The following is a 7,211-nucleotide window of genomic DNA, read 5'->3' on the forward strand; positions in this document are numbered from 1 at the left end:
TGCAGACGGATGGCTCAAAGAGGGAGTAAAATCCAAGCAATGCGATTCTGATGCGATTCGTCAGTTTGGATGTGTATTACTTTGTTGGATTAATGCAGTCAGCCAAAATCATTATTTTTATTCTAACCTAATTACAAATTTACCACAGCCACCTCCTTCCAGGATGCTAATGAGGAGCAAAGGCAGGAGGAAAGGGATTTTTCAGTATTTCAGGACACTCTGTGGAAGTCAGATGTCCTGTCAGGCATCTCTGTCAATGTAATTTTGTTTGTACCAGCCACAAATACTGAAAAAGCTGCCCCGAAAGGAGGCGGCACAGGTCGCAGACCTACAGGAGCTCCCTGTCCTTTGCCCTGCAGCCTGGCTCACCATGCATGCTGAGCGCAGACATTCAGCCACTTCTCTGCATCCACCCGCCGATTCCCTCAGGGACTCTCTGTGGCCCTCGGTTAGTCTGTGTCCTGGCACTGCTGGGAACGGGTTGCAAAATAACCCTTTGGTCAATGATATCATCCAACCAGCAACACCTCCGGGGCTGGGACAGGCACCGCCGCTTCCCCTCGGTCTCTCACCCACTCTTTCATAACAGCAAATAATCAGTCTTACTGCGGATGCAACTTAGAGCAAGCAGCCAGTCCCGCAGATGGGATGCATATATTTATGTCTGCGTGGCTCTCTTACTGCCAAGATCACGTTTACTGCTCACTTGAACACAAGGAGATTCTTTGGAAGTAAAATTGACTGTTGTTAATTCACCTCCTGATCTCCCAGGCTCGCACTGCTGTTGGAGCTGGCCATCTTCCACCTGGTGTTTGGAATTAGGCAGGTCTTCAGAGATCACCCTTGCTTATGATTTATTTTGACGAGAACCAGTTGATCCTGTCCTCCCAGGGCTGTCCCTGAGCCCTGCTGGTGAATGGGCAGGTACCCCTCCTTGGGAATGTCATGCAGCCCCCCGAAAGCAGCCACCCCCGCCCTGATGCCGGTGAGCTGGTTGCAGACCCAGCCCCGCTCCAGGGCAGCCCATGCTGAAGCCAAGGGGTGCTGTGGGCTACCACCCTCGCTGCTGGGGCAGCCACCAGGTGCAATGGCTCTGCGGGGTCCAGCATCCCCAAGTTGCTTCTCCTTCACACCTGACCCACCCAAAACCAGGTCTGGGGGTGCCCCCCAGCTCAGCTGACCCCATAAACAGTCCACTGTGGGGCACTTCCCTTGTCTGGGGATTAAAAAAATGCAGAGCAATAGTTTCTTGCACAAAATTTCAAAATGCAACAAAGCTCTTTGTTGCATCAGAGCAAAGAAAAACATAGATGGTTTCCACCCTTTGGCAGGATGTGGCCCCTCTCGCCCCACGGCGGGAGCTGGCCAAGCCCACGCCGCCTGCCGGCAGAGCTCCCGGCACGGCCCCGCCGCAGCACCCGGGTGTGTAATTCATTTCTTGTATGTGTGATGGCTTGCTTTATAAAATTAGCGAACCAAGTGAAATTAATTCAACCACAACCACATTTTATTCATAGAGAGGCTCGGCTGGAAGATGATGAGCAGAACAACTGCTTTCCCTTAATAAACCTGTGGCAGATTAATTCATAATAAAATACATATTTTTTAAAAGGGACCTTTTCCTATTGCTCATTTTACGCCATTGTTTTACTCTGCCACTCTCTTCTTGACAAGCATGTCTGTTAGCTTTCTTAGAATGTTGCTGGATTAATGGGTTTATGGATGAATACTTAACAGTCAACAATAATTATTTACCTTTGCACATTCAAAGGATCACAAAGATCAACAGAAACTTTTTCTTTATTTTTGAAAAGAAACTGCCTGACTGTTTTGGGTTGTGTAAAGTGAATAGAAAGAGAGTTGGAAAAGAAAAAGCCAAAAAAGACTCCGGTGCTTTTCATGGCCGGCAGAGCACCCACCGTGAGGGAATAACGGGAGAGCTTGGCAGGTCTCCTGGGGCTGGGCAGGATGGCTGCCCTTCCACCCCCAGCAGCTTATAAAACGCACGGCAGCCGCCTCGTGAAGAAGAGCTAATGATCTGCACGCAGTGCCGGGCAGCGGAGGCATACGGCTACCCACTGCCTGGCTGCCTCCCAGAGCGACTGAGTAGCTACCGCTCTGCTCTCCTCCTCTGACAGGAGCCTAGGCCAGCAGCACCGGGTCGCTCCCAAATCACAGGAACAAGTGCCGTTATCACCACTGATTGCACTTTTGCACTTTGTATATAGGTATATAGATGCCTCATGGCATATCATCCCCGGCACCCCTCAGGGCCCGCTGCAGCTGCGGACAGGGACCAGGGGTGTCCACTGCCTGCTGCAACATAGGCACCAGAGACAAAAAAGAGCAAGAAAAGGGTCTGTGGGTTGTGGGAATGGGTGCCCACCATTGCAACACAGATATCACTGACTAACGCTGTGCAGCCAGCATCTGAACCTGTAATTACATCCACCCCTTATCAAACAGAGCTTTTTAAGGGTCTTGCAGGCTTAGGGCTTCCTCTTCTAAGTTTTTGCACAGTATCTTTGACAGTTGCTCACTGGCAAAGATAGAGGCATTTCTGTAGGTTTTGATGAGGGGTCAGACTCTTGTATTGCACGGCACAGGGGCGACTACAGGGCTTGAGAGCAAAAGAGCTTGGTAACTTTGCTCAAGAGAAAAAATTTTCTTTGAAAGGAAACCTATGTGTGCCTGGCTTGCATGTTTTTTTTAGAATAAGTGCTCCTGGTTCCTCAAAAGCCTGGTGGGTTGAGCGCACTGAGACCAATGTGCATGTCTAGATCTGCTGAGAAAGGGCTGGTTTCTCTCACTTCATCTGCTAGAATCTTCACTGAATTCAAAAGCGAGAGAAAGATGCGCTATGGCCTTGCTGTCTTAGGATTCGTGCTTGGCCTGAGTAGTTTAGGAGGAGAGGTATTCTTGGCTGTCCCACAGTTTCCCTGCTTGACCTTGGGCAAGATAGTTTCTCACTGCCTTTGTTTCGCAAGCTGATATTAGAATATCAGAATATCTGGTCGTATGTTCAGAGTGCCACTAAACACCAGTTTCTGCAGGGTCTAACCAAAGCCCAGGTCCCTGGCTTGCTCCTGAGATTCTGTTGTGACACCAACACGAAGGAGAAGTGTGCCCAGCAGCCCTCTGCCTCCCCTGCCACTTGCTACCGACTTCAAGTGATGAAGCACAAGTGATTGATGTTGTGATGAGCCTACTGATTTCTACAGTCATTTAAAAACGGCAGTAAGTACCTCAGTGATTGCAGCCATTCATGAATGAAAGCAGTCTATACACATGTTGGTTCACAACTGAAAGTGGTAATAGAAGAGGTTAATAATACACTTAAAAACGCCTTTTTTTTCCCCCCACAATACGTTTAGCTTTTTTTTTCCTAAGAGAAATTTTACTATCTGAGAAGAGAAAAAAAAATACTACAGGCGTTAAATCCTATCTGTATGTTCCCGTCAAGCTTCATGAAAGAAATGCCTGACGTATTTTTATGCCGATGAAGCCTAGATGAATTAAAGCAGTGTTCCCACTTTCTCCTTTCTAATGCTACTGTTTAATTCTAGCGTATTTATAGAAAAACTTTGCTTATAAAACAGGTGCATAGAAAAAAGCTCTGCAGCACCTACTGAAACGAGGTGAACTCCACGCGTAGCAAGCACTGTTTATATGTTTGCAGGTTCTGAATAAAGTGTGGGGTTTTAGTAGCTTCCAGCTTTCTGCACTCCTGCAGCCATGGCGGCTTGACAAAATAAAAATTACACGCATCGCCCTTGGGGTGGGTGCATATTTTCAGCATGGACTACAAACCCAAAAGAATAACAAAAAATACACCACCTACACCACCCCACCCCTCCACTCCTTCAAATACAAATCTCTGAAAGCTATGTGACAAAACGTGTATGCAGGGGTCTAGAAATGTATTTGAAACACTCTTTGAACTAGACAATCATTTGCCACTTAATCCTTAATGAATACAGTTGCTATTTTTGCAAGCATGTCACACTGGTGGGAGTGTTTTGAAAGGGTTAAATCCCTGACAATCCCTGACTAAGACCTTACTGTGATACATAGACTTGCATTTTTTTAGTTTCACTCGCATCCTTGTTCTCTTTTGTTCTCTTCCCCTGCAAAGATAGTTTTGGTTACCTGCTGAGCAGAGTTGATGATAGGACATTTCCTGTAACTTCTTACCTGATAAGACTAAGCAGGCCTTGAGCAAGCTCGTTAGGCTTCCTAATTAAATCACTGATAACAGGAACTCAGGACGATTGTGCCCAAGACAAGCACCAAAGAACTAGCTTAAGTCGACCCCCTTGTAACATTCCGAGGCAGAAGGACTGATGAGCCAATTCAATTACTATATATGGACACAGGAAGCCCAAAGTTCAACTTGTGGACAACGTGAGGAAGACTATGGAAGACCACCGGGAGGGTGAAAAGACCCTAACCCTAATTTTACTGCGCATGCTTGGACTATGTAAATGAATTCCGGGAACTCATCACCATAAAACTGCCCTTTTCAGGAAATCTGATGAATATGTATGATTTTTCTGTATATGAACTGATGTGTTGTGCTAACCTGGCAGAGCACTCGTGGCGGAGCGATCCCCAGTGCTGCCCAGCGCTGCAATAAAGAATACCTGCTTAACAGTCTTCCCGACTATTGAGTTCTGATTTCGGCTTTTCACGGCAACAGTTTGTTGATGAAATATCAGTGAGCTATGATTTTATTCCTCTGAATAAATATAACCTGGTGTCTGTGCACATCTGTACACACACACAAGTCATCTCCAAAATGCAGGAGTATGCTGTATATCCAAAATCCTCAAGAGGGAATGAACACCTGGGGATAAAAAAGATCCCAGGTCCTTATTTGTGCCTGTTCATAATACAGAGGGTGATGCACTTCTTGGTACACCACAGCAGCAAGCTGCTGGGTTGCCAGGTTGTGGGATCTCAGCTCTTGGAGCTTTGACTTGAGCCACGGTTTTCAAGAGGAGTCGGTGCATCCAGGCACAATAATGTCAGCGCAGCAGTCAAGAGAAAAGGCAAAATTTTCCTCAGGTGATGGCCACCCTGGTGACTCTGAACCCTCTCTTTAGGGGAGGAAGATTAAATCCTTGCTCTGGGAGTCTATGATTAAGTGAAAATAAGTTTCTGAACTACAAAGGAAAGCTCGAAAACATGACTCAAGACATCCCACACCTCTAAAAGCAGAAGACAAAGAGGCATGAACTTTGAAACCTGTCAATTTAAAAATGTTTCTGTGCCTATTACTGCCCTGAGAAACAGGGATGAGTAACACAGGGTGGTCCTTCTACCCTGGGTCTTTAGCAGGAGGAGAAGGCTGTTAGTGGAGATATCCCAGCTGTTTTTTGCAACAAAACCTTGGCTGACGTGTTTCAGCAGAGGTCAGACTGCACTGCCTGCTGTGCGGTGCCAATGGAGTCTCAAATGCATAACACATATTGCTGTTTTCTCCCACCTGAGTGCTTCACGGCGTGATTTTGGAAATTACAAGTTTATCTAGAATGTGTAAATCTGTGCAATTTATTTACATGCAAATATTAACACAGAAATGGATGTAAATAATTATTTTAATCAGGTATAGGATTGGTTGAGTGTATTGCGAGGAAAAGTGGGGAAATTGACTTCCCTTTCTTTTCTGAACTCTCTTCTCCTCCCTGCCAGTGAGTCCCCTTGGATGGGCCAGGCAGCTGGGACCCAAAATACTGGCATCTGTAACTCACTTCACCCCGGAAAAGTGAAGAGTAAATTCCATTACACACACCAATCCCAGAAAGATGTTGTGAGACTCATTTAAGGATTTAAAATTCCCCAAAATCCTAAAATGAAAGGGATTTTGAAAACGCAAATGGAGAAAATATTTTTTCCCCCAAGTGCCATTGAACTGAGCTATTTAAAAGTAAACGTAGAACAGTCAGGTAGGAAATGTTCATTCTGAATTTGTTTGGGGACCAATCAGTAAATGTTTTAGTTTTTAAGCAGTGTGTTTTCTGAAGAAACAATGAACCATTTCTTTAAAGGTGCAGTTGAAATCTGTTACAATAGCCTCCTGATGGGCCTTTAGTAAAACCATTTCGTTACATGACAGTTAAGAACAGTTGGGACTGGGGAGATTTTCCCAGTTAAGCAAGGAAAGTAATTCATCCACCTATTACTCTAGGAGAGGCAGGAACTACACCCTTCTGTTTAAATCTAATTTTTATTAGTCTTAAGAGGATCAGTACAGGAATTCTATCGCATGTATAGAAATGTTGGCTACAGCTGCATTTTTGAAGGAGTACTGTCAAATTGAAAATTGTGTTTTCACTGAGATGTCGTGCCCCTACGATTGTCACAGTAACACCTGAAATTACTGTAACTGAAAGAGATTAGAAGAAAATTAATGCTTCTCTTCCTTAATTTTGCTTATTTTATGTGTTTGACAGCTCCTTTGGGGAGCTGAATAGTGGCTCTCTGGGAGATAAAGGAGAGTGGGTGCAGACTCAAGCTAATCTTTCTGTTTTTGTGAGAATCTTTCGCACCATTCCTGTTACTCAGCTCACCCTGGGCACGTACTTGGCTTTGCCCAGGCTTTTCGCGGCGGACACAGAGCCGGGCTCTGAGGCACCGAGGCCTGCCAGGCCTCCTGGGCCCCGCGCCATGGTACCTCACACCTGGAGGCTGCTCGGCCCTGCCCGACGTGACTTCACGTTGCCTCGCTGGAGCGACTGGAGTCGGTATAGTGGGAACAAAGAGCACAACCGGATGTAAATAAGCTAAAAATCGGAAAAGGGACTGAAATCCACACCTCACGGCCCTATGCTCCCAGCCCTGCGCAGCCACCGGGGGCAGGCCGGGAGCCTCTGGCCTGGCGGGATGGCAGGGCGAGGGGGCATGCTGGGCCCCAGCCACAGGCCCTAACGCGGCCAATTCCTCTTTTTCTTTATTTAATCGATTTTTCTTTTTTTTTTTTTTACATCCTCGAATAAAAGACAGGATTTCAGATCAAGGTTTTATTTTACGTTCTGGGTGAGCACTTTTACTGCCTCTCCACCTCGGGAGAGGACAGGGCACGGTGTACAGCGTGTTCCTCCCTGCAGTCAAACCTCCGCCGTGTGGCGGCCCCCGGCCCCCGGCCCCCGGCCCCCGGCCCCCGGCCCCCGGCCCCCGGCCCCCGGCCCCCGGCCCCCGGCCCCCGGCCC

This window comes from Ciconia boyciana, chromosome 8 (genome assembly GCF_034638445.1).
Source record: "Ciconia boyciana chromosome 8, ASM3463844v1, whole genome shotgun sequence".
Lineage (NCBI taxonomy): Eukaryota > Metazoa > Chordata > Aves > Ciconiiformes > Ciconiidae > Ciconia > Ciconia boyciana.